Source organism: Mirounga angustirostris, unplaced genomic scaffold (assembly GCF_029215605.1).
Source record: "Mirounga angustirostris isolate CCGP_5_RB_7025 unplaced genomic scaffold, mMirAng1.0.hap1 SCAF_3, whole genome shotgun sequence".
Classification (NCBI taxonomy): domain Eukaryota; kingdom Metazoa; phylum Chordata; class Mammalia; order Carnivora; family Phocidae; genus Mirounga; species Mirounga angustirostris.
Window position 1 is genome coordinate 189,966,204 of NW_026991711.1, and position 27,803 is coordinate 189,994,006.

Here is a 27,803-nt window from a genome sequence, read left to right on the forward strand (position 1 = left end):
ATGCCGGCTGAGCCTTCCAGTGGTGACAGCAGTGTTGAAAGGTACAGGAGAAAATCCACGCCCTTAAAACAAGACACGGGGATACTGGCAATTAAGGAAGCTAAAACATTATTGTATGCCTTGCTACTATTTTAGGAGAGGCCACTGCAAAGATTAGGGATGGTGCTGGGAAAATAAAAGTAGTGTTGAGATAGGTGATGCTTTACATTTAAAATATATAATCCAGGAAGGGCAGTGAAAAATATGAATAGCGTCAGCTGCAGGGCAGATGCCGTGCTTGCCTTGAGCCAGATCCAAGGTCCCGTCGGTGGTGATGCTCACAGAGGGAAGCTAAGAGAAAGCAGGAAGACCAAGCTGAGTCTTAAAGAGCTGAAGAATGCAGGAGAGAAGAGCAGAAAGGCAGATGGGGTGGGTGTTTGAGAAGTTTGGGGGTTTGTAGAGAGGGAGAGCACACAGAAAAGAAGAAAGGAAGTGCTGGAGTGGGTGAGATTTATGACCTCGCATGCTCTTTCCCTGACACACCGTGGTTGGAGTCCTTGGAGGACACCACGGGTGGCCGGACTGGGCCACGTGGGCGCTAAGACATACTGGGGTTTCACAAGGCAGAGAAAGTCAGCTGAACAAGCATTCATGACCTGTCCATTGTTGAGACTTATGTAAGTGAGGTCTTTTTGACTTGATCAGATGTGAGCATGAGAAATTGTTGACTGAGCCTGGCTCTCTGGGTGAGACTCAGAAACACTGTGCACAGTCCTAGCCCACCCACACCCCTGCAGAACCCTACTTTTTCCCAGCCACGTCTGGCCACATCCTTCGTCCTTGGCCTCGCCTTCAAAGTCATCCATATCCGCACCCACCTCCCCAGCCCTGCTCCCTACAGTGAAACCGTGGTCCTACCGAGGCTTGCATCCTCCATTCTGGCTCACCACTCCCCCAGGCCTGCCCCTCACCGCCCCCCTGCTTGCAGCCCCTCCCATTTCTGATGGGAGCTTCCCAGGCTCTGGAGCTTCCATGAATCTGTCTCCCACATTTGGGAGCTTTATTCTCTCATCCCTTAGGTCCCCTGGAGCACTAACTAGCTCAGCCTTTAAAGCTGGTGCCTTCTGTGTGGTGCCTTATGGACCAGAGCTTGGTAAATTTTAAATTGTTTAAATTATTAATCCACTATTATTATCATTCCACTCTTGTAACAGGTCAGTTAGCCTTGATCAAAGTTGTCATTGATGTTATTGGAAAGGATATATATAAGAGAATAATAGAATGGTGAGGTTTAGATCAATACATACATTTTTTTTTTCAAAATCATAGTATGTCTTTTTCTGAAGAAACAGGACAAATTTTATCAAATCTCTCCACAGGAGTTTCCCTAATCCTTATCATGTGGCACAAGAATGAAGCATGAAAGGCCCATCCACTTAGGCTTACAATTACTCTCTCCCTACATTCTCTTAGCAAAACCAGCCAACATGACATTCTGAGTCCTAGCTATTTCATGACCCTGCTTGGTAAGTTATGTTACTTTATCTACAATACTATACTTCCCCCTGGTGGAAATAAGCCAGCCATAACAACTGTAATCTTCCTTTTCCTGAATCTGTGGGCATATTACAAAAGGACCAGGGAGCAAAATCTAGTCCGTTTCTAGACTTTTCACCCCAAAACTAATCATTTCATCTCCTTCAGTCCCATGTTTGAAATATGCTCTTGTGCTTTATTTTCCTCCCTACTTATGATGTTGTAGATACTCTTGCAATTTATCTATTTAATTCATCTTCCTATTAGAGTAGACATACAATATTATATTAGCTTCGAGTGACAACACCATGATTCAGCATTTATATACATTACAAAATGCTCACCAGCATAATAAGTCTGGTTACCGTCTTTCCCTTATACAACATTATTACAATATGATTAACTAGATTTCCTCCACTGTACTTCACATATCCGTGTATGGTCTTGCAATTCTTTCACGGTGTTATACAAATGGAAAGGTATATATTTTGAAAGATATTTTTATCTCCCCAAATTTCATGTAATAATTAATCATGTTTTTACCTTTGGAGGCAAATATATATATATATATTTTTATATGGCAAACATTAACCAAAAAAGTTAATTGTTTATATTATATGAGACATAGAACATTTAAGGCAAGAAGTATTATTAGAGAAAAAGAGGAATATTTCATACTGATGAAAGGGTCCCTTGTCCAGGAAGACATAAGGATTTTAAATGTATAGACGTCTTACTAATTAATAGAGCCTCAGTGTATATGAAGCCAAAGTAGACCAGATTAAAAGGAGAAATAAATAAATCCATGGTAATAGAGGTTTTCCCTGCCTCTTTTAATAAAAAATAGCAAAGGCAGACTAAAAATTTACAAAAGATATAGAGGAAGTGAACAATGCAATTAACAAATGAACCTAATTTATGTATGAAAATTAATAAATCGGGTTGTTTGTTAATATGTATATCACTCCAACCACGCTGCCGAATATTCATTTTCTCAAGTGCAAGGGAACATTTATCTAAACTGACCACATGCTGAGCCACAACATATCTCAACCCATTTCAATGGATTGGATTAGATAGGAATATTCTCTGGCTACAGTGGATTTCAGCCAAAAACTGCAAACAAAAGGATAACTAGAAAATCCCAATTTAAGAAAATTGAGTACTATTTTTCTTTTCTTTTTTTTTTTGAGAGAGAGAGAGAAAGAGCACACACATGCACGGTGGTGGAGACAGGGGTCAGGGTAAGGGTGGAGGAAGAGGGAAAGAGAGAATCTCAAGCAGTCTCCATGTCCAGTGAGGAGCCCAACTCGGGGCTCGATCCCTAGACCCTGAGATCATGACCTAAGCTGAAATCAAGAGTCAGACACTTAACCAACTGAGCCACCCAGGTGCTCCAAGCATTATTTTTCTATATAACACGGGTCAAGGAAGAAGTAGAAAATGTTTTTTAATTAAGATATAAGAAAAAATTACATATAAAACCTGTGATTGCTTTGTGTGACTGTGAGCCCAGAGAGACCCTTGCCCAGCCGAGGACTTCTGATCTCATCGGCTTCCCAGCCCTTCGACCCTCCCCCGAAACCCCTCATTAAAACTGTTTGATTCAAAAACAAAGACAACTTGTGGATTGCATATGAAACCATGTTTCAAGGGAACTTTATAACCTGAAATACATATATTAGGAAAGAAGAAAGGTAAAAAAAATCAATGATGTCTATTTCTATCTCAGTAAGTTAGAAAAATAACTTGAAAACAGGAAATAATAAACAAAACCAGAAAGAAATAAAATCGTAATCAGGTAATAAAAAGGCTCAAAAGTCAAAAGTTGGTTCTTTGAAAAAACTAACAAATTTGTTCAATGTGAAACATTAAAAATGATGCAACTTAAAAGAGCATCAAAATATAATACGCACTGTACCAAAGAAACCACAGGCCCAAAATGGAGTCACTTGGGCCGAGATACCAAACAGGGTTTAACTAAATGTAGTTTCAGTCTCCCCCAGAGATGTAGTCTTAACTGATCAGTTAGAAGTTTCTGACCAGTGCTAGTGAGATAAGTCACATGGGCCCTCTCCATTCCCCAAAAGAAGATGAGGTGATCCGCCTAATAAGACCCCTTACCCTTCCCCCTAAGGGATGGTGACCCTGTCCGAAGCAATCTTTTCTTTTCTTCATTGATTGTTCTGCTGCTTTTCTGCCTATAAAATCCTTCTATCTGATGCATCCCTTCCTTCCTACTTGCTAATGGGATGCTGCTTGATTCATAAATCACTGGATAAAGCTGATTAGATTTTTAAATTTACTCAGTTGAATTTTGCTTCTTTAACAACAAGGAACTATATCTACCAGAAGATTTGCAAGGTGTCTCCACATAAGACTATAAACGTGTTTGTGGATGGGAAGATCCAACGTGTGAAGAGGTCAGGTCTACTGAAATTAATCTATAGATTCAATGCAATCCCAGACAGCAGATCAGCAGGTCATTTTTGCGCACATCGACAAGGTCACTATAAGTTTTATGGCAATGCAAATGGCCAAAAATAATTCAGATAATCTCGAAGGGGAATAATAAAGTTGAGAAATATACTCTACTGGTTATTAATACTTATTATGAAATCACAGGAATTAAGATTATGGAGAGTAGGTATAAAATGAGACAACAGACCAAATTGCAACAAACAAACGGAGACCAAACTAACAAAGTGGAGAGCCCAGGTAGGGACCTGCACATATGTGGACACTTGACTTATGATAAAGTTGTCACGATACAGCAGTGGATGGATGGCACTGTTTTTGTCTTATTGGTGCTTGGTCAGTTGTAGATCTATACAACTGGACAGTGCACAGTGACCTCTCCCTTACACCATCACAAAAAATCAAGTCGCTTGTAGGTGAATTATAGACCTATATGAAAAAGGCAAACAATGAAGCTTCCAAACCAGCACAATCCAGAGAACTTCTGTGGTGATGGAAATGCTCAGCATCTGAGCTGTCTGATAACGGTGGTCGGTGGCCACAGGTGACTAGGAGGCACTTGAAATGTGACTAGTGTGATTGAGGAATTGGATTTTTGTCCTATTTAAGTTCAACTGGGGTTTTTGCTGTTGTTGTTTTTTGGGTTTTTTTGTTTTTTTAGAGGAGGTAGAGGGGAGGGGAGGGGATTTCCCCTTGTATGAATTTATTTACACCCATTCTTCTATTGGGCTTTTTGTCTTCTTACTTATTCACAAAATAAACACGATTGTAATTTCATGATAGTGTTCCAGTACCAATTATACATGTTGCAAAGATCTTTAACCAATGTTTCCTCTGCCTATTGACATTATCTATTTGGTACTTTAGTGAACATAAATCTCTAATTTTGATATAATCAAATCATTAAATTAAATTTAAATTTTGATATAATCAAATCCTAATTTTTCTCCTGATATTTGTACTATTTTGGCTTTCTTTGCCTAGGTCAAGTTTCTCTCTTATCTCTTTGCCTTTTTAAAATAGGTTTATTGAGGGCGCCTGGGTGGCTCAGTCGTTAAGCATCTGCCTTCGGCTCAGGTCATGATTCCAGGATCCTGGGATCAAGCCCCACATTGGGATCCCTGCTCCTCTCTCTCCCACTCCCCTGCTTGTGTTCCTGCTCTCACTATCTCTCTCTCTCTCTGTCAAATAAATAAATAAGATCTTTAAAAAAAAATAAAAAATAATAAAATAGATTTATTGAGGTATAATTGATGTATAATAAACCGTGCAAATTTAAATTGTACAATTTGATAAATTTAATATATACACCTATTAAATAATCACATGAAGGTAATGAACCTATCTACCACTCCCCGAAATTTTCTTACAACCTTTTGTAATCCATCCCTTTGTCTCCCACCCCCATTCTTAGAAATCACGGATTTGTTTTTTGTCACCACAGATAATTTTGAATTTTCTAGAATTTTCCATAAATGGAAGCAGAAGTATATACTAGGGTGTGCCTTTATGTAGGCTGTTATTTAAGATCCACTGTTGTTTTCCTCTACATAATGGGCCAGTTCTCCCAGCACTATCTGCTAAATCATCTGTCTTTCCCCATTGAAACCATCTTTGTAATACATCAGGTTCTCAATTTACAGGGCAAGAGATCTCTGTGTCCCCTCAGCCACTCTCTGCCCACAGCCAGGGCCACACCACACCTGCCACATTACTGTGTCTTTGTGCTAATTTGGTAGGACACGTCTGTCAAGGTTCCCTTCACTATTGTGAATCTCTATTCTTCCATATATCAGGAAATGTATTATTAAATGAGGAAGATGGTTGAAAGTTGAAAAAATCTATCTGAAAATTTGAATCTAACTTCTTGGAATTTACAGAAAAATTGGGGGGAGAATTGATGTGTTTATAAAGGGATGTCATCTTTTCCAAAGAACAGTTTCGCCTTTTTGGTTTCAATTTTCCTATGTATTCTTTAAAACTTTTTCTTTCATAGAGTTCTCATGTAGAAGGAAAGTCTTTGGTACAGTTGTAATAATATCAAGAATTGTCTTTTCTTTCCAGTACAAAAATGTCATTGAGTTTTTACAATTTGTTTTGGTCTAGAAACCTTCCTAAAGTCATTATTTCTAAATAGTTAGTTTGTTTTAGAGAGAGAGAGTCAAAGAGAAATTATTCCCCAGACTCTCGTTAAAAATAACAAGATAGATTTTATTTAGACTACTGCTATAGAGGAGAGTTTTCAGTATAAAACTGAGCTCATCTCCGATGTGTGCAGAGGTGACCCAGTATTTCAGAGGGAGGAGGAGGAGGAGAAGAGGGAAGATGGGATGTAGACAAGTCCGAAAAGTGGGTAGGGAGTTGGTCAATGAGATTAGGCCATCTGTGTCTACTAACTTGCACTTAGTAAGTTAGGCTCCCACCCTCCCCGGAGACAGGGAGGCAGACATGAGACCATTTGTGATGAGAGTTTGTAATTCTTATAGGCCAAGGTCCCAAAAAGGACTCAGAGGCGTCTCAGGAGTTTGGTCAAGAACAGCATCTTTATCAATAGGATCATATTGATGTGGGAAACAAAGGCAAAGAAAAGTTAAATTTCCTTAGTACTTACAGCCCATTGACAAGTCCTGGAAACAGGCAGAGTGACATTCCTCTAGGGACTGAACTGCCTCAATGTTGATACTTTGCTAAGGGCAAAAGGCAATCTTAGCCTGACCCCCGGGGATCCTGTAAGTCTACTTTAACATATAAAAATCCCTTTGGAAACTCCCTTTATCTCTACCCCCAAGATACATGTCGGCAATCATCCTCCAAGCATATGACCTACCCATACACTTCTGAAGGGTCTCATGACTCAGGTTTTATTAGACGGTAATAAATGACCTTTCCCTAACAGCAGCTAGCTCCCTCAGGTCCTGGAAACCTTGCTTCCAGAATTCCCTAGAGACTTAACGCTGTCCTTAATCCCCTCCCAACTTGAAAGTTTACAATGGCCACTCTTCATGACCCCAGGGCAGCTCTTTCTACCCACAGGGTCCTGTCCCTGTGTTTTAATAAAATCACCTTTTTGCACCAAAGACGTCTCAAGAGTTCTTTCTTGGCCATCTGCTCCAGACCCCAGCATCTTTCCTACATCAATATCATCTGCAAACAATGCAATTTTATATCAACCCTTCCAATTCAATGTTACTTATTTTTTATAGTTGTCTTACAGGTCAATACCACCAGTATTTCTTTGAGCCATACCAAACACCCTTACTCCAATCTGTATTTTTAAAGCCAATGTGTCTAAAGTGTTTTCATTAAGTGGGACTTTGGCTGAAGGTTGTGGAGTTCTGCATTTCCTCGTTTGCTGAGAAGACTAATTATAAACAGGTGTTTTAAATGTTGCAATCACAAGTTTTATTTTATAAAAAGGAGTTTCTGACTCTGCAGAGATAAATAATTCTAAGGACTGTCTCATTGAACTAATAATGTGGTAAACTATATCCTTTGATCTTTTTTTTTAGATTTAATTTATTAATTTATTTGAGAGAGAGAGCGAGCATGTGCACATGTGAGGGGTGGGGGAAGCAGAGGGAGAGGGACAGGCAGACTCCATGCTGAGCAAGGAGCCCAAAGTGGGCCTCGATCTCATGACCCCAAGATCATGACCCGAACCAAAGTCAAGAGTCAGACACTTAACTGACTGAGCCACCCAGGCGCCCCTGATTTTTCTGATATTAAACTATCCTTGCAGTGTTCAGGCAAACCTCGCTGGATCAGAATATAACTTTACAAATATCTTAGTTTATGTTGATGAATATATTATTTGAGACTTTTGCATGAGTATCCAGAAGTGAAGCAGGAGTATAAAATACTGTTTTGGGTACTACCTTATCCAATTTTGGAATAAAAGTTACACAGCATGATAAAATTAATTTAACAGATTTCCATTTTCTGGAATAATTTATATAAAATAGAAATTATCTGCTCCTTGAAAGCTTGGTTAACTGTCCAGCTGAACCTAGGGCCTATTTGGGGAGCGAATGGTCTTTAATGACCATTTCAAATGTTTACGTTTTTGTTCTTCTATTCAAGTTTTCTATTGCTTCTTGCATCTAATTTCACATTCTACATTTTCCCAGAAATTTACCTCTTAAAGTTAATTTGAATGCAGTTGTTCATAATATTCTCTTATTTTAAAATCTGTGGGTTTCCATCTATCCACTCTCTCTATATATAGTTTATTTGCACTTTTTAATCTTTATCTTAATTACTCTTGCTAGAGGTTTCTCTCATTTTTCTCTTCATAAAATCAACTACTTGTTGCTAATTATCTGTTTTTATTCTCCTATTTCTGGCTTTGTCATTGTTATAGACATCTGCATTATCTCTATTATTCCACTCCCTTTTGATTTGTGTTTGATGTGATGTTCTTTTTTAACTTTCCAGGTACAATGCTTAACTTGTTTGTTTGTAATCTTTCCTATTTTGTAATAAATACATTTATCCATTTTTCTATAAGTACTAATTTCTCTGTTTTCCAAAACATGTTAACCCACAGGGTTTTCGTTATTATTGGGTTCTAAATATTTCATTATTTTAAGGACGCTTACTTTGAAATCTGATCTTTATTTTGAAAAATTTGTTTGGTTTGCAGTCACTTGGGATTTTTTAGGTTTTGTTAATTATTTCAAAATATATTCTATTATAGAATTTATGAAGACTTCTTTTTTAGACAAAAGAAGTCTTTTTGTCTAAAACATGTTTTTGTGGATGTTTTATGGGCCTGAAAGCAATGTGTTTTCTCTAGTGTTGGGGGTAGATTTCAAGCTCAATAATTGTGCTGTTCAGCTCTCATAATTAAACTTGACCATTGCAAGTTATTTTTTGCCAAATCTGGTCTTACTTATTGTACTTAAGCAATTTTATATATGCTTAATTACAACAAACAGACGAAATACGATGACCAAAGTAAACAAATGAAATATGACCACCTAAACTATGTTCTTAGGAACATCGAAGACTCCTTTAGAAAGGAAAATAAAAGCAATTTGCATAAAAATGCACATGGAATTCAGTGACGAGGTGTTAGTGAGATCACTGTAAAGGTTGGGGAGAAAAGAGTGACATCTAGAAGGATTCTACACTTAGATTTTGTGTGGGTAGCCTTAAGGATATACTTGACTTCACAGAAAACAAAACCATCCATCCTAAAAAATGCATCCTGGGTACAGTTTATGTAGGAAAGACGACTTAAAACTCCAGTCAGAGCCAAGGCATCATATGAAAACATTGTCTATTTTTATTTATGATAGGTTTTAAATTAAAATAAAATTAAATTATATATGTATTTTTTATGACTTCCGACTTTTGGTTTTTTGATTTAACCCACTGATGAATCATTTTAACTGTGTTAGATAAAAAGGCACCTACTGCATATTATTCATGTGAATATTAGAATATCTATAAAAAAAGATTGATGGCCAATATTCTAAAATGGTAACAGTAGTTCTAGTTCTGTGAAAGGATTATATCTTCCTGCAGCTTCCGTCTATTTGACACATTTTTATGGCAAGTTTGTGTTGCTCTTGTAACCAGAGGGGAAATTTTTTTTAATGGAAAAAATAAGAAGTACTAATAAAATTAAAAGTAGAGAAAGGAAGAAGTGATAAACAAAAGCAGTAATAACTTACAGTACTATACAGATCTTAAAACATTTTTATTTGATCTTTACAAAAGTCTTAGGTATCAGCTACTCCAGAAGACCATCTTCTTTCTCTTTTAAACAGATGCAAAAACAGGATCCAAAAAGCTGAGGGGCTAGCCCATGGTCACTGTTCCCAGGATCTGTTTGTCCAAAACCTAGTGGCTCAGCTGGGTGGCTCTATTTTGGGAGTCTCTCCTGGGGTTGCCGCCTCTGGAGGCCGCTGGGCTGGAGGTCAAGATGGCACACTCCAGTGACCACCACTGATGCTGGCCGTGTGCTGGGACCCTGGCTGGGCCCTGGCCCGAAGGCTCACAGGAGCCCCTCTGGCAGCACAGACGCCAGATTCTTAGAGAGAGAGACTACTAGAAGTGAGCCTTACAAGAGCCCTGGGCAGAAGGGGCACATCTTCCAGAAGAGCCTCAAAAATTCCAGAGCATCATTTCCACCACCTTCCATTGGCCAACCAGTCAGTAAGAGCAGCCCAGATTCCAGAAGAGAGCACTTAGCTCTTTCTCCTGATGGAGCATGACGTGGTCACACCCCGGAAGAACATGCGGAATGGGGCACACTGTTGGGGCCATCTTTGGGAAACAGAATCTGTCAGTCATGTAGCTAAAGATCATTAGGACTAGGATGACACTGGTGTTCTTTCTACTACAAAACACCCCCTCTCAGTAAAATTCACAGGTGTGAACTGTTGTCCTACAGACTCTGAAGGGATGTGGGTCCGGTAAGCCTTTTATTTAAATGCATTTATTTTTTATAAAGACTATTTGAGGGCAGTTGCTTTGCTCATGTAGCCTCAGGACTGGTATTTTAAAAGCTCTGAAGCCAGTTGGAGTTGACGGACTGCTTCGAACACGCCTGTGATTTCACAAGGGCTCGAGGGGGACCATGAATTCACACTTGGTGGATTCTCTTCGAGTAGAAGTCAGTGTGTTTGGGTTGCTGATTGGTTATCGGTCATAAAGCGATTTCCCTAGGCATGGAAAGAAAATTTAGCAACTGCTTTCAATATTAAAGTCATGAATTTCTCCAAGCAGCTTCCTGCCCCGCCCCCCCACCTCCCAGGAACCCAAAACAAAGCGCAGAGTGACTTTTATGGCCTCTCTTATTTCCCCCGGAGCCCATATGACTTGCGTTCTTCCTTTCTGTCTTTTCTCTTTCCACGTCCGAAATTTCCCTCTGAGGGAGTCTCTGGGGAGGCCAGGTCCCTGGAAGATTCCAGAGCGCTGCATGACGGGTGGTGCCTCAGGGTCAAAGGTCGGCAGCGGCCTGGGGAAGTCCAGGCCTCAGGGGCCTGAGTATTTTATTCTTTAAAGAGATATGGTCTATTTGGTTTGGGTCTTAACAAGGTTAAAGCGCTTTTAGTGAGCAAAACCAGAATCTTTTGACTATCTAGTTATTTGTCATATTCATCAGGACTTTAAATTTCGCTCAGTATTTGTTTCCCTCATTACTGCTTAGGGTGATTACAGGACACTTGTTTTCCAATTACATTCATTAATTGTCATTTTTGCTATGGGTTACATTCAAAGCACACGTAACAAACTGTTGGGGGCCTTCGTTTTCTCCACCTGCAGCTTTGCTGGAGCCGCTGAAAGACCCCCACAACTCACCTGCTGAGAGCACCTCCTTCCTCCCCTCGCCCCCATCAGCTCTGCCCCTCTGCTCCCTGAGTCCCCAGGGATCGGAGACATCCAGGAGGGAGCCCAAGGGGCGGGAGCAGGGCCCCCCTCGCTGCTGGGAGACCCCGTGAAGCCGTACAGTTTTTGTTTGGGGAGGGGTCACCGTGGGGAGGATAGGGACTGAGACCATAGCTGGGGCTGTGGGGAGCCAGAGGGATGATAGAGGGAGGGAGGGAGGGGACCATTTGCTGCACTGCTGGCGCCAGAGCAGACCGGCGCCCCCCGGGGGTGCTGGGGTGCAGCGGTGCCTCCTGCCCTGTCCTGGCAACGTGGGGTCCAGCCCAGGTTGTGCTTTTGGGGTGCATTTCAGCAGCTTCTTCCTCTTCTCTTGTCCCGGAACTCTGCAACCAGGCTTCTAGGTTTGCTTGCTGGATTTTCAGCGTGCACTTTCCCTGGGTTGGGTTTACCCTTTCTTTCCTCCTCTCCCCCTCGTACCTCCTCTGTTTCTGATCTCTTAAAACCTGTCACCAGGAAGCCCTCTTGCTTCCTCCTGCTCTTCTGGATGCAGTCTATATGGATCAAAAATGTTTGTGTCTCGGGCGCCTGGGTGGCTCAGATGGTTAAGCGTCTGCCTTTGGCTCAGGTCATGGTCCCAGGGTTCTGGGATCGAGTCCCACATCGGGCTCCATGTTCCTTGGGAGCCTGCTTCTCCCTCTGCTTCTCTCTCTCTCTCTCTGTCTCTCATGAATAAATGAATAAAATCTTAAAAAAAAAAAATGTTTGTGTCTCTTTTGAAAATCAAGCATGTTTACAGCTTAAATACAGCCCAGTGCTTATGTTAGGGGTGAGTTGGACCATTAGGGAGGCAGGGCCAGAGTCCCCAACAAGAAAATAAAAGAGTCAGGACAGCTAAGATAAAACAGCACTGACATTCTGCTTTGCAACAATGACTTTGGCAAAACGTCCTAAAATAAGACAATTAACCACAAGCATTTGTCAATATCACGGGCAAGAGGCACTTAAGACCTAAGCCCCCAGATGTCAGCAAAAAAAGACCATCAGCACAGAGACATTAACCTAATAGGTAGACAGATACGTGACCAAAGCCCTGATTGGCACCACTCAGCACACCCTGGTTGCTTAAGATAGTTCTGCAACAGATCTCATAAAAACCCCTAAGCTTAGAAACTCTGGGGGCAACCCACTCGGCACCCCTCCCTCTCCGGGAGCTTTATATTCATGCTCAATAAACTTAGCTTTGGTGCCCTCCACTCTTCGTCTGGTCTACCTCTTCATTCTTGGAAGTGGCGTGACCAAGAACCGTGGGCACTAAAGGGACAAAAGTCCTGTAACACTTGGACACAGCAGTTTCTCTAGAAGTGGCCTGCAAATGGCTAAATTAATCAGTTCCTCTAAGCAGCTCAGTCCTGGGGAGGCTGACGTTACCCCATCTCTCCTGGGGTTTGGCTTCACAATTTGTGACCCACACTTTGCTGCAGGCTTCGCCAGCCTGGAATACAAATGAGGCCACAGTGACATTTATGCCCAGACCATAATGGCCCCCACTGGCGCTTCTGAAATGTCTCCGAGCTTTCCTGAATATTTCCCTGCTCAAATATTACCAGATAATCCCAGAGTTGCACAAAGCCATGAATCAGCCCAGCGTCGGAGCTGTCCCATAGCTGCCTGCTCCCCTCAGCGGTGGAGGAGATCTTCCCTCTGTTTCCGGATAGTGATGGTTCCTCAAGAGAAGGAGGATACAGAGTCAGGGGTGTCCCACAGGAAGGACCGTGGGCTCACTTCCTTCAATCCGTCCCATTAGGGCCAGTCCGGCACCCCATACCCACCCCCCTGTTTTTTGAGCCTGAGGTCAAGGCTCAAGGTCAAGGGGAGTGGCCCTCAGTGCCCTTTTGGCTTCAGGTAATTCCACCCTTGTAAAGATAACAGCCCCCAATTCAAGTGTCAGTGGGAGCCAGGAGCCCTGAGTCCGCTAGGTAGTAGGACAACCACACTGCGAGTTCCATCCGACGCTCTGTTCTTGAGAGGACACATGATCAGGTGGGGTTTTTGGGAGCAGTTTCTCCCTATAGCCAACATGCACCCATCCACCGCAGGGCGTAAGGGGTCGAACCCCAAGGGTCACGGGCACCCTGGGGGACACTGACGCAGGGCAGTCCCAGGGAGTACCCAGCATGTTTGACCACCAGAGCGGTTTGCATCTCAACACCTCCCTTCTTATACAACAAAATTATTTTTCATAATAATTATGAAATTGATGCTGGTAGGCGGGGTCCGAGGACCCAGAGGGAGGGTCCCACAGGACTAACCAAGAGGGTCCTTGGCTTCACGCAGGATGGAAATCAAACATGAGCCAGCAGGAGTGAAAGCAGAGTTTATTGAAGATACAGAGAGAGAAAGACGCGGACAGAGCATCTGGGAGACTCAGAAAGGAGAGCATGAGTCTCATCTTTGCTTGGGGTCTGGGGTTTTTATTGGAGATTGTGCTCTGCTGCACGTGCCCTCTTAGGTATCTAGAAACTGGTGAGAACAAGGACAGGGTTCAGGTGTCCTCCAAAATTCAACTCATTCCTGGTCTTGGCCTCAAGGTGTTTGGAGCAAAGGTCTTGGAGAATGTTTATGACGACCCCACCTGGTTACTCCTTAGATGTTGGCTATTGTTCTGGAAGCCTCCAAAGATATCATTATCTCTTTGTCCCTTACAAGGAGGACATATGCTATTTGCATTACAAGGCATGTGCAGAGTTCGGTGGGAGTGCAGGTGCTAGCAAGAATAGAAGCCTGAAAAGGAGCAAAGGGAAAAAAAAAACTGGCTTTTTTTTTTTAAGATTTTATTTATTTGACAGAGAGAGAGCGTGCACAAGCAGGTAGAGAGGCAGGCAGAGGGAGAAGGAGAGGCAGGCTCCCCGCTGAGCAGAGACCCTGATGCAGGGCTCGATCCCGAGACCCTGTGATCATGACCCAAGCCAGAGGCAGACGCCTAACCGACTGAGCGCCCTAGGTGCCCCAAAATGGCTTTTTAAAAATGGAATCCCTTCAGTTTCCTTGTCTCAAAATGAACAAACAATAATAATGACCAGAAAAGAAACATAATTGGTGAAAATTAAATCATAAAAATAAAATAAGTATTGTGGTACAAAAAAGGGAAAATAAGCACACTTCTTTTTTTTCAATGGTTCCAAAATCTACATAATGGTTTAGACTTCGATCCTTTGGTTATGGTCTGGTAGAATATTTTTTTGTTACCTTATTATTTTTTAACAGTTTTATTGAGGCTCAATTGACATATAACATGGTCTGAGTTTCAGCTGTACAATGTCACGATTTGGTATATGTGTATGTTGCAAAATGATTACCCAGTAAGTTACCATCCATCACCTCGCCTGGTTACAAAGTTTTTTCTTGTACTGAGAACTTTTAAGAACTTTTAACATCTACTCTCTTAGCCGCAGATGTCTGGGACAGTCTGATACAATAGTTTATGTCAATAATTGTCCAGTAACCAACAAGCAGGTTTTAATAAAACTGAAGCATCTGCAAAAGGCACAGTTCAAGCAACTACTAAATCACACCACTTTTGTGCATTTTATGTTCTCGATATACTCTTTAGTTTTAAAATAAGCAATGACAAGAGAATACGTTGCATTTTCAAGATATTCAAATTCAGCACACAGCTGCTGGTAGGAACTAAAATAAGCAGGAAAGAAGGGGCATAACCAGAGCCTGGTTCTTCCCGGGTACCTCTCAGTTTGCTTCAAGTCTCGGGGTGAAGGAGGACGCACCCCCAGAGTCGGCGAGCAAAACCACGGCTTCTCCGCGGTGACTTTCATGTGCAATACAGTGTTATTAATGTGCAATTTGAAGCTTTATTATCTATTACTGAGACAGTGATAGTAGCAGATGTCTGCAATTTATACCAAAAATAGATTCCAGTTCATGTAGGAGTATTGTCATCACTGACCCTGTTTAGAACCGCCTGCACATCGAGACGATAAAAACCAGACTGGCTTTTAGTTGGTTTTATTATTCTTTTCAAAGCGCTTCAGACAATGCCATCCCCTCCCCTTACTGTCTGCTCCGCACAGACCCTCCCACTGCCTGGGGAATGTGGCTTCAGCTTAGGACAAATAAACAAATCAAGAAACGAGAACCCCACCCCCAGGATCTGGTAAGGAGGAGGAATGTGTGCAAGCGATGCAGGCAGGCCGGGTGAGGACCCAGAGGGGGTCCTGCAGGACCAGCCAAGAGGGTCTTTGGCTTCATGCAGGATGGAAATCAAACATGAGCCAGCAGGAGGTGAAAGCAGAGTTTACTGAGGAGAGAGAGAGAGAGAGAGAGAGAGAGAGAGAGAGAGATGGAGCATCAGGGAGACTCGGAGAGGAAAGGAGCATGAGCCTCGACTTTGGAGCCTGGGGGCTTTTACTGAGGATGGTGGTCCAGTGTACGTGGAACCTCAGCGTCCCGGAAGTGGTTAGAACACAGACGAGGGCCCAGGTGTCATCTCCTGGAGCCGAGGGTCTTGGCATCGAGATGTCTAGCGCCGGTGGTCTGGGATACGCATAGGATGGCTTCCTACGGTCATTCTCACCTGGTCCCGCCTTAGATGTTACTGTTCTAGAGAAATCATCAACTCCTTGCCCCTTACAAGGAGTACATGCTATTGGCCTTCTGAGGCATGCGAAGAGTGGGGTGCAGGTGCAGATCCTGGCAAGAACAGAATCAGGGAAAGGAGCAAAAAGCAGAATTTTATGGAGGCCTTCCGTTTCCCTGTCTCACGAGGAGTCCTGCTTTTTCCAAATACCGATCTTAAAAAAACTCTTCCCGAACCTCCCAGGCACAGAAACATCCAAGGCCACAGCTCCACCATGGTTAATATATGCCCTGAGCTCCTGAAATCCCAGGAGTGTGGGCATGAGGCGTTCCTTGAGCAGGGCTTCAGCAAAGGCTTGAGGTCTGCTGGGAGTGAGCTCTCTGCAGAGAAAGGCCTCCCGTGTCTGAAGAGGTCTGCTCCTCCGTCCCCGAACCCCCAGGCCTCGCGTCCTCACCTTCCTGCCAAAAGTGTGTTCATATATCCACGAATTCTCCAATTCCCGAAAACCTCAAATGAAAAATTAGCCTAATAACTGGTAATCATTAGTTGCATATTGGATTTCCTTGGGACTAAAGCTAAACATAAACTGGAATAAATTGTTCTAAAAGGGAAGACAGGGAAATAAACAGACCAGATAGAACATTTTTTTAAAGTGAATTAAAGTTATTTAAAACTGGCACTAGAGTCCTGTGGTAAACAGAGTAATAGCTCCCCAAAGATGCCTGCGTCCTAATCCCTGGAGCCTGCGAATCTGCAAAGGGTGGGCTGAGGCTCGACCCGACTCTGAGGACCTCCATCGCGAGTGGGTGTCCCGGAGCCCTGGGTCCCTCCAACCTCGCAGCTCTGGGAGAGAGCTGGACCTAAGGCCTTCCATGGAAGCCATCATCTCTTCACTAAGGTGATGACCAGTCTCATATGGAATGTTCTCATACCTTGCAGTCTAGATAATACACCAGCTACTTGGGCTGGAGAGGAACCGTGGTTTACCTTAAGGCTGGGGTCAGGATCAGTTTTCAGGTTTAATATTTTAATACTAATGGTAATATGGCTCAAAGCAGTTTCCTATTACTGCAGTAACAAATTACCACAGATTCAGTGGCTTAAAATAACGCAAATATATTATCTTATAGTTCTGGAGGTCAGAAGTCTGCACATGGGTCTCACCAGGCTAAAATCAAGGTGTCAGCGGAACTGTGCTCCTTCTGGAGGCTCTAGGGCAGAATCTGTCCTTGCCTTTTCCTGCCAGAGAGGCTGCCTACTTCTCCGGGCTCCAGGGACCACCCTCCATCTTCAAGCACGTCTCTTCTTACATCTGACTCTGACCTCCTGCCTCCCTCTTATAAAATCCCTTGTGATTGCTTTGGGCCCACCCAGATAATCCAGAAAGATTTTCCCATCTCAAGATCCTTTGCTTAATCATATCCTGAAAGTCCAAAGTGTCAAGTAAGGCCATTAGAGATAGGTTTCAGGGATTAGGATGTGGGCCTGGGATCGGGGGGGGGGGGGGGCCTGCTTGCCATTTTTGAAAAATAATCTTAAAAATTAGCTCTGGTCTGCTCATTTCTCTGTCTCTTAAATGAAAGCAATTTGCTCCAGTTTATGTTTAGCTTAAGTCCCAAAGAAATTCAATATGGAACAAGTAATTCCTAGTTATTAGGCTAATTTATGATTTGGGACTTGGGCTGTACTTGTTCACTGAAGTAAAAGTGGTTGGTAAATTTGTTCGTTGTTTTGATTTAGGCTGTGTATCGGTCTTTAAAAACGATTGAGGGATCTGTACCTCTGAAACAAATAATGCAATATATGTTAAGAAAAAAAAAAAGAAGAAGAAGAAGGTAGCAGGAGGGGAATAATGAGGCGCGGGAAATCGGAGGGGTAGACGAACCATGAGAGACGATGGACTCTGAAAAACAAACAGGGTTCTAGAGGGGAGGGGGGTGGGAGGATGGGTTAGCCTGGTGGTGGGTATTGAGGAGGGCACATTCTGCATGGAGCACGGGGTGTTATGCACAAACAATGAATCATGGAACACTTCATCTAAAACTAATGATGTAATGTATGGGGATTAACGTAAGAATAATAAAAAAACGATTGAGGTAGTTTACAAACTTAAAATAGAATGAATTAAATTAAAACAAAAATAAGGCTCAATTAGAGAGGTACGCAGGCTTTCCCAGGCACCTGGAGATAGTGACTAGGGACACAACTTCAAGGTGGTCTGGCTGGTGGTCTGTCATGGTTTGGGTTAAAAGATGAGTCCATTATGCTTCCTGGTCACGTGGTCAAGCACACACCTATGCCCAGGCCTGGGTTCTGGGAGGTGTCTCTGGATGTCCCGAGACCCAGGCTCCCCTCTGGTGTGTCCTCAGGCCTCCACACCTGGGCCTTGAAAGCCCATCTCCAGATAATCTCACCCTCTCCTCTCCCCTCTTCCTCTCTGCTGTCCCCAAAGCAAACCCCCTTTCCCCTGCTCAAGGCTCCCCCCAGCGCTGCTCCAGCTTCCTCCCCAGCAGTTTCCCTGGAGCCCTCATCCAGAGATTAGTAAACATCCCTCACTGGGGTACCTCTTCGCCTCCTCACCTAGACTGAACCTCCCCCGTGGGTCCCGCACCTGCCCTCCATGCTGCTTAGTGGAGGCTCTCTGTTCTTCTAAAGCCCACAGCTAGGGCTGGGGGTGAGGTGTGGGAGATCGACATTCTCTGGGCTACATGCAGATCCCAGACTCCCCCTCTTTGAGCCCCCACCTTGGCGCCATTCCCCAACGCCCACCTGCCTGGAAGCTTATCCTGAAGGTGCAAGTCCACTCCTACAGGGCCTAGCCCCATGCCCCTCCCTTACCACTGACACACAGGCCCACCCTGCTCCTGCTCAGGCGATTCTCACCATCACCTTCCCGCGGGGACCTCCTGGGCATCCTCCCCATGCTCAGTCCACCCCGAGGGTCACATCACAGCCCGGTGCTCACAGGCGCACCCCATTCCCACGCGGACACAGCGACTGCAAGGCGAGGCTGCAGGAATTCACCAACCCCATCTCAGCACCGGGGGCCTCGCACAATTCACACCCCACGGTGCCGTGCTGTTCCAAACCTTTCCTGCCCTCCCAGGAGCCACCTGCATTTCTCTCTGAAGTCCCTGCCTCCAACCTCACGGAGAAGCGCCCAGTGGAGTTTCCCCTCCCTCCAGAAAGGAGGGAGGAAAGAAAGTGTTTCTTTCCCTGACTGATTTTGCTCCAGCGCCACGAACACCTGGCAGGCAAGGAGGGTACACACCTGTTGTATTTTAGTTTATTCAATTATTTTTCAAGATTTTATTTACTTATTTGAGACAGAGAGAGCGAGCACAAGCAGGGTGGGGGGAGAGGCAGAGGGAGAAGCAGACCCCCTCTGAGCAGGGAGCCCGAAGCGGGGCGCGATCCCAGGACCCTGGGATCGTGACCTGAGCCGAAGGCAGACGCTTCACCGACTGAGCCACCCGGGGGCCCCGCATACGCTGTATTTTAAAGGTTCTTCACCTCTCTGTTCCTAGCGTCTGGGGCATGGAGGGACTGAACACATCTGGGACTTCTGTCGTGCCAACTGGAAGTCCTATTTTTCTCAGATGTCACCTTCCTTGGAAGGACATAATGAAAAATAACCTGCTTTGTGTTGTGCATGCTTTCATGCAAACACATTTCTAGACCACCTACTGTGTGTCGGGCACTGCACCCAGTCCTGGGGACCCAGAAATGACGGGGATGCCATCAAATATGTAGTGTAGCCCCATGATGGTGTCAGATCATATTTATGGCAATGTTTTAAACTCAACTTTAATAGAAGGTTTCCAGAAATAAAGGTTTCCATGATCTTTTATGGAACAAGGTTTCCAGGATCAATGGTTGGTCCTAGGGGGCCTTGCCATTGCTCACAGTGAATGCAGAGAAGACCCACTCTTGAATTCCTTCCAGGAAGTCACTGTCCTCCTGAGCCTCCGTGGCCTGTCAGGCCCATGGGCACAGTGGCATCATCGCAGGGACCTCACTGTGATGCCTTCAACACCTGAATGGGGGATGCCTGACCCCCACTGCTCACAGCTTAGAGAGAAAGAAGGAGAAATAAAAGGAGAAACCCATGGTGGGATGGCCCATCCCAGTGCAAGAACTCCTGCTCTTTCTCATCTGAGCGGGGCCTCCTGGAGAGACCCTGGGATAAACACGCACAGAGGCATGTCTAATAGGCCTTTTGCATCTGGCCGGAGGGTCAGCCTCCTCACCTTAGGAATTAGGAATTTCCAGGGGCATGGCTCCGAGGAAAGCAGATTAATGAACACTAGGATCCAGAGGAACTGGGGGCAAGACCGTGGTCATGGCTTACAGTTCATTTTTTTTTTTTCACTTAGTCCTTATATAATCCAAGTCTCACATGCCCACAGCTTGAAAAGTCCTGCTCTTCTACAAGTCCTATTATAAATAGGCCCTTCCCTGCTTCCCCATGAACTAGTTCCCAGGGACAGCGACCCTCACCAACGGCAGTCGATCCTTTCGGTATCGGCCTCCATGTCTGAAATCACACTGTGCCCTTGGGATCTATTAACCCCAGTGGTCAGCTGGTGACTCTCCTCAGTGGTTGAGGACTTGGGTCTCTGTACGGCATGCATGTGCCATGTCCTCTCCTTCATCCTTCCCAATGAGGTGATGCAGTAACTTTGGCGAGATCAATAGCTAGTATCTGCCTTAATATAGTAAGTTCATAAATGCAGTTCCCAGCTGTGATGGTGAGTTTTGTGTCAACTCGGCCAGAACATGGTACCTAGTTATCCAAACAAACACTAATGTAGGTGTTGCTGTGAAGGTAAACATCATCTACAGTCACTTGCCTTTAAGTAAAGGAGATAATTCTCAAGGATGTGGGTGGGCCTCATCTAATCAGGTGAAAGGCCTTAAGAACAAGACAGAGGTTACCCTGAGGTAGCAGATGCTTCCTTCCAGACGGTAGCACCAGCTCCTGCCCGAGCTTCTAGCAGGGGCTCTACAGGTTTTGGACTCACCAGCCCCACAACCGCACAAGCCCATTCCTTTAAGCGAATAAATAAATACGTTTGTTTATTGGCACATACAGGATAATACTGTCTTCCTAGCTGTTTTCTCCGGGGGACCTTGACGCCTACCATGCTAAGCCTATAGCACACGATGCTAACACTTCCTTTTCTACATCATTCTGTTTTTCTTGGAGTTACTGATGGTTTGGTTTTGGTTTGCCTGGCTTGGGACCTAGTTAACACTCATTTACCCCCAACCCCCAAGGAGCACAGCCGTCCTCTCCTACCACTCCGCTGGTGCTGCCATACAAAACCTCAACTTACCCCCAAGGCAGTTCTCTGGGCCCCACAGGGCTGGCCTCCTGGGACGCTCCTGCTCCAAGACCGGGGGCGTCCGTGCAGCCTGCTTCTCCTGGGGACCCCCTTCCTGGATTCCCACCTTCTCATGCCTTCTTTCTTCCCTCAGTTCAGCAGAGCACATCTTCATCGCACCCTGACAAAAGGTGACCAGAAGGTAATTGTTCCGAAATCTTTAATATCTGAAAATGTCTCTTTCTCTCCTCCGACTGAAGGGTGGGGGAATTCGAGGCTGGAAATCACTTTTCCTCATGGGGTCGAGGACATTGCTTCATGGTCTGCTAGCTCCCAGTGTGGCTCTTGGCAAGTCCTAAAGCCTTCTGATTCTGGATCCCTGTGAGAAAGCTGTCGCCCGCTCTCTGAAAGAGGTTCTTTTTGTCCCCAGTGCTCTGGGATGTCCTGACGCTGTGGCTCAGGGGGGCTACCTGGATCCCCCCAGCTGGGCGCTGGCCGTCCTTCACATGGGAAGTCAGGTCCCTCAGTTCCAGAACAGGGTGGCCCTCCAGCCTCCCTTCCCGTCTCCCCTTTGGAATTCACATTATTTGGACCATGATTCCTTCCAGCCAGTTCTCTCGTGTCCTCATCTTTTTTCCTCTTGATTTCATCTCTTGTCTTTCTGCTTTGCTTTCTGGGGATTTTTTTTTTTACTTCAGTTTCAAAATTTTTTATCAGGTATTAACTTTCTACCCTCTCTCTCTCTTTTTAATCCCAAGATCTTTGTTGTTACCCTCTTACATTCATTTTCTAAAATTACTTTTGAAGCATTCATATTTATATCTCATGGGAAGAATAGCTCTTCAGTCCTTCTGGGGACTTTGATAGCTTCATGTATTTATTGTAACTTTCTGTCTCCATGCGTATTCTAGCAAGCCGACCAGACCCCCTGTGTAGGTGGATGGGGCCCGTATGGGGTGGTCTGGGCGAGCTGCTCTGTTTGGGGGATGCTTTCGGTGTTGTTTCAGATTCCCAGACTCTAACAGCCTCTTTCCTGGAGGCTGAAAGCCTGAGGTTCTAGAAGCTTCCCCGCAGAAGCAGGATGGGTGTCCGCCGACTCCCCTGGGTGACTTCAGGACGGTGCCCCTGACCGGGGAGGTGCTGCTTTCCCCAGCCCAGCACCTGTGTCTTCCATCCTCAGGAGACTAACCTCCAGTCTTCTGCTGGAGGGGAGAGGGGTCGCCCGGCCGAGGGGGGCAGGGGGAGGAGGTTTAGGGGTCTCAATACTGTGACTGACTTCCATGCCATCCTCCTGTGTTTAACCCACCCTCAGCCCTCTTCGAGAGTCCTCGGTGCCCCCCTCCCTGCGCGTCTCAGCTCTATGGCTCGAAACCAGCTGGCGCTTGAGTGCCTCTGCGGCCAGTTTAGGTTTCCCCATACTTTCTGGCTGTATCAGTTATGACCCACACCTCTGCTCTTCGGTGTTCAACTCTCTCTGTTGGCTCTTATCTTCTGTTCCATTTGCTCTTAGAGACTCATGACCAAGGAACAGAACAAACAACCAAAGTGAAAACCTTCCTTGTTGTCCCAGTGGGGTTTCAGAAGGGAACTGGGGGTGAATGCGTATGTTCAAGTCTTGGACTCTTACAGGATGCTTCCTTCACACGCTTTCTGTAGCCTTAGCAGCACATGTCCTGAAGCTTCCAAGGGAGGCTGGCTTCTGTAAGGACACTCTTCCTGGCCAGAGAGCCCTTCATGTTAGGAAGTAAGTCTAGGCATAAGGAATTCTCCTTCCAAGGGGATGCCCGCGGTGCTCGGTTTCCACAGCTCACATCCAACACCCTTCCTGTACCCTCAGCTCCGAATGTGCCTCCCCAGGAGACAGGCGCCTCAACCCCTTCCCTCAAAGGGAGCTTCCTCCTAGTAATGAAATAGGATGCCGGGGGCTGTGAGCATTCACAGTAGAGCAGGTCACTCCCGGCCCTGGAGAAGGAAGAGTGTCTGGACCCTGGCTTGGTCTCTCTGTGCTGTGGTCCAGCAGGCATGGCATGTCCCCCCAGGGTGCTAGTCTCTGCCTCTGGGCTGGGGTCGACACGGAGCAGGAAGCAGTCCAGTTCAGGGAGGGCAAAGGTGGCTCATGAAAGCCTCATGTTTGGTGTTGGCTTGACTTCCCCGTCATGTCCGTGGAAGCTCAATTATGAGCGCGTAAATAGTTCCTTAAAAAATCATGTATATGCTTTCACATCATGACTGGAGAGAGAGAGCTCGGCAGCCTGAAGTTCACCAGAGGGCTTGGGGCAACCACCACCGACTTGCCCCGGGCTGTTTTCTGCAGTGACCTCAGTAGGTCAGTAGAGAAGCAAGGAACCTATGGGACATAAATTCCACAATTTTCATTTGAAAAGCTGTAGAGAGTCTTTAAAAACCACCATGTAACTTACATAAAATAAAATAAAACTCACCTATCTTAAGCGTACAGCGCAGTGAGATTTACAACAACTGTGTGTGGTCAGCGATGTTCAAGATACAGGATGTTTGCATCGCTGGAGAGCACCCCTGTGCCTCTTGGGGGTCTCCCTGTGCTCTCTTCTCCTGTCCTCCACCCTCAGGCAACCGCTGACTGTTCTCCATCACTGGAGCTTGCCTTTTCTAGATAAACAGATCATATAATTATACAGTCTGGCTTTTCTCATTTAGTGTAACGTTACTGTGTATCAGAAATGTGTTCCTTTTTATCTCTGGCTAGTATTTCACTCTACGGATGTATCACAATTTGTTTTTCCTTGCATCAGTTGATAGACTTTGGAGTTGTTTCCAATTTCCGGAGATTATGAATAAAGCTGCCACAAACATTTGAATACGTTTCTCTGTGTGTTCATATGTTTCCTTTCTCTTGCACAAATACCTGGGAGCAGACTTGCTGGGGTAAGTGTCCCTTACGCTTTATAAGAGAACTACATAATTATACAAGGTGTCTAGATGATACACGCGGCTATCCACATTTAAACTAATTAAAATTAAATAAGAGTGAAAGGCAGTTCCTCAGTTGCAGTAACTAGGTGGCAAAGTGCCCAGGAGCCACATGTGACTAGTGGTCACGGTACGGGGTAGCGCAGACAGGGAATATTTCCACCATCACTGGACAGCACGGGCATCGAACTTCAAACCTTGAGTTTCAGAATAGAAAGTTTCTCATTGACTTGAACAAAAGGATTCTTAAAGGGCGGGGGTAGTCTTTCTCACCGTTGTTTACATAAACAGTAACATCCTTGCCAAATCTACTGACAAGTGGCACATTCCCATCTTGTACTCATTTTGCAGAACTAATGTGTGGAGCAGTCCAAGGACCAAAGGGTCCAACAGCCTGAAGAAGTTATTGTTAATGCTAGAGCAGCCACCCACGAGGACCCCCAGCCCTCCCAGCCTCGGCAAAGTCCTGTAAACAGCTGCGAGACCCAGGGACCCTATGGAATGGAGAGGGGGCTCTGCTCATAGCTGGGAGGATACTAGAGGCTCTGTGACAGGTAATGTCATAACGGATGGGAATCACGATCTGGCCTCTTCTTTCATCGCTCTTTAAAACAACGGCATGAAACCCAACTGATAGAACGTAGGTCACTGGTCAGCCTTGACACTCGAGGTTTCAAGTTCCAGCATCCTTAAAGAGCCTGGGATTTAACAAATAGAGTTGTTTTTTCTGACCACAGCCCCAATAGCTTTGTTTCACCTTGGCTTTTCCATATGAAGTTCTGATTTCCTGGCAGCTGGGGCTAATGGTGGGGAATCTAGACGCGGGACAATCAGGGGCATTGACTGTGGGCATGGCTCCGTCCCTTGTGTGTGGTCTTTCTCAGAGCAGGGAAGGAACATCACAGAAGAAGGGGGTTTTGTTACCTCTGGGGCAATGTTGCATTTTGTGAAAGAAAGTATTTTAACCACCAATTTGAACAAAGCTGGCAAAACAATAGTCCTTCTTGTGGTCTTAGCCATTAATCTCCTTTTATGTAGGCGGGGAAATCAGATGCTTCGATGATGTCATCATTCAGCTAGGAACAGAACCAATGGAACCAAAGGACACCATTGTTTCCCTGACAGGGTGGTTCAAGAGGAAGCTGCGCTTGCGTTTTCTTTTCCAGAAAGAAGAGGGCACATCTGCAGCTGACCACCAATAAACATGGCTGGAATTTTAACATTGGGAGAATTTGCCGGAATGTCTGTCTTTGTGGAAGTGATTCAACATTTCCAAAGAGGCTCCCCCATCTGTCGTCTGCTTTCTTTTCATCCCCAGATAAAAAGAGCTCTTTTTTTTTTTTTTATGGTAAGTCTGGTGGGATGTTTTTTTCCCCCCTTCCCTCTATTGTTCCTTTCTCTTTTCAACTTTGGCAGACAAAGTCATGTAGGGCAATAAAGCAATAAAGTTATCTTATGAAAGGTGGACAACATTAGCAAGAGGAAAATGTGTTGTCTGCAGATACTCTGCGTGAAGAAGCTGAATGGCATAACAAGCCTGTTCTTGGGAGGAGCATGAAGGCTTGGTGCTGCCTTTCCAGGATGAGTCTGAGAAATTGAAATCTCCATGGCCTTGTGAGGAAGGCTCTCTGGGGAGAAGGGAGGGAAAGAGAAGACAGATGGGATAGGAAAAGGGAAGGGTACCAGACCCGACAGAGAGAGGACTCCTGGACACCTCTCAGGATTTCACTTTGCGTACAATGCTGTTCACAAAATGGGCCACTAGGGTGACTATGGTCTGTTTCTACAAGCCCTTGCTGAGACTGAAGGGCACACCAGCAGGATAACAGCTGATTTCAGTAGATGGATTACAAAAATGACCCCAATTTTCCACTCCTTCTTATATTCATGCCTTTTGCAATGTAGCTTTACATTCTTTCCGTCAAGAGTTGGAGTATGTTTCCTCATCCCTTGAATCCAGACTGGTGTTGGACATGCTTTAGCCAACAAATGTGGTGCAAGTGTCTGAACCTAGGCTTCAAGATGTTTCATGCTCTTCTGCTCTTTCTCTTGGACCCCTGCCTCCACTGTGAGAACAAGCCCGGGCTAACCAGCTGGAGAATGAGCTCCACATGGAACAGAGCTGAGTCTTCTTAGCTGACACCTTCCTAGACCAGCTATTCTCCAGCCAGCTTGCAGACGTACACTCAAGCTGAGCCTGGCCAGGCAAACCACAGGTTTATAAGAAGTAACACATGATTGGGGCACCTGAGTGGTGCACTTGGTTAAGTGTCCAACTCTTGATTTTAGCTCAGGTCATGATCTCAGGGTTGTGAGATCAAGTCCCATGTTGGGCTCCATGCTCAGTGTAGAGTCTGCTGGAGATTCTCTCTCCCTCTCCATCTGCCCTTCCTGCACTTTCTCTCTCTCTCTCTCTCATTCCCTAAAATAAATAAATGAATCTGTAAAAAAAAAAAAAAAAAAAAAGAAAGAAAAGAAAAGAAAAAGAAGTAACACATGATTGCTTTTTTAAGCCACTATGTTTTGGGGTGGTTTGCTACACAGCAATAACATAGAAACTCTTAGATAACTCTTTAGAAACTGAGACTCACAGAGGGCAGAGAGATGACAGATGACATAAAATCATAATAAAATCCAAACAGCAGTTAGCACCGGCTTGTGCATGAGCTGTGGTTACTGATGAAGCAGAACCCTGCAATGAGCTTTCCTCCCAGCTGGTGCAAGGGACATGAAGCATCCCAATCAAACTTCCTCTGGAGCGCCTTCTCTAGATCCCTCGGCTCAGTCAGCTCCCAACCAAAAGCCTGCATTCAGCACCCACGGGCAAGCCCCACTGCGGAAGCGAGCCATCTCTGACCTCATGTTCCATAGCCAGTCATCTGCGAGCTGGAAACTTAGAGTTACTGTAAGAATGATATCCGTTCTGTCCCATTCCTGTGTTCAAGATATCAAAGCAAGGATGCGGTTGGGTCCTTCGGTGTGAAATTCCTGATTTCCCTGGGTCTTCAGGTAGGAACTGTGATCAACCGTGCTGACAACACAGGAGCCAAAAATCTGTATTATCATCTCTGTGAAGGGGATCAAGGGACGACTGAACAGACTTCCTGTTGCTGGAATGGGTGACATGGTGATGGCCATGGAGCTCAGAAAGAAGGTACCTCCAGCAGTGGGAATTCAACCACGAAAGTCAGACTGGAGAAAAGATGGTGTGTTTCCCTATTTGAAGATAATGCAGGGGTCATGGTAAACAAAAAGGTGAAAGGTTCTGCTATCTCAGGACCAGCTGCAAAGAAGTGTGCAGACTTGTAGCCCAGGATTGCATCCAGTGCTGGCAGCATTGCTGGATAATTTGGTGCATTTGTTAAAAAAAAAAAAATTAAAAATTATTTGTGAGGCGCCTGGGTTGCTCAGTCGGTTGGGCGTCCGACTCTTGATTTCGGCTCTCGTCATGACCTCAGCTCCTCTCATGATCTCATCATGAGATCCAGCTCCGCGTTGGGCTCTGTGCTCAGAGCAAAGTCTGCTTGAGATTCTCTCTCTCCCTCTGCCTCTGTCCCTTCCCCTGCTTGCACACACACACTCTCTCTCTCTCTAAAATAAAGAAA

At 44.9% G+C, this 27,803-nt stretch overlaps 1 pseudogene; it reads left to right on the forward strand.

Moving 5' to 3' along the window:
• On the forward strand, positions 1–27,546 carry LOC123838455 (large ribosomal subunit protein uL14-like; annotated as a pseudogene).
• The last annotated feature ends 257 nt before the right edge of the window (positions 27,547–27,803 follow it).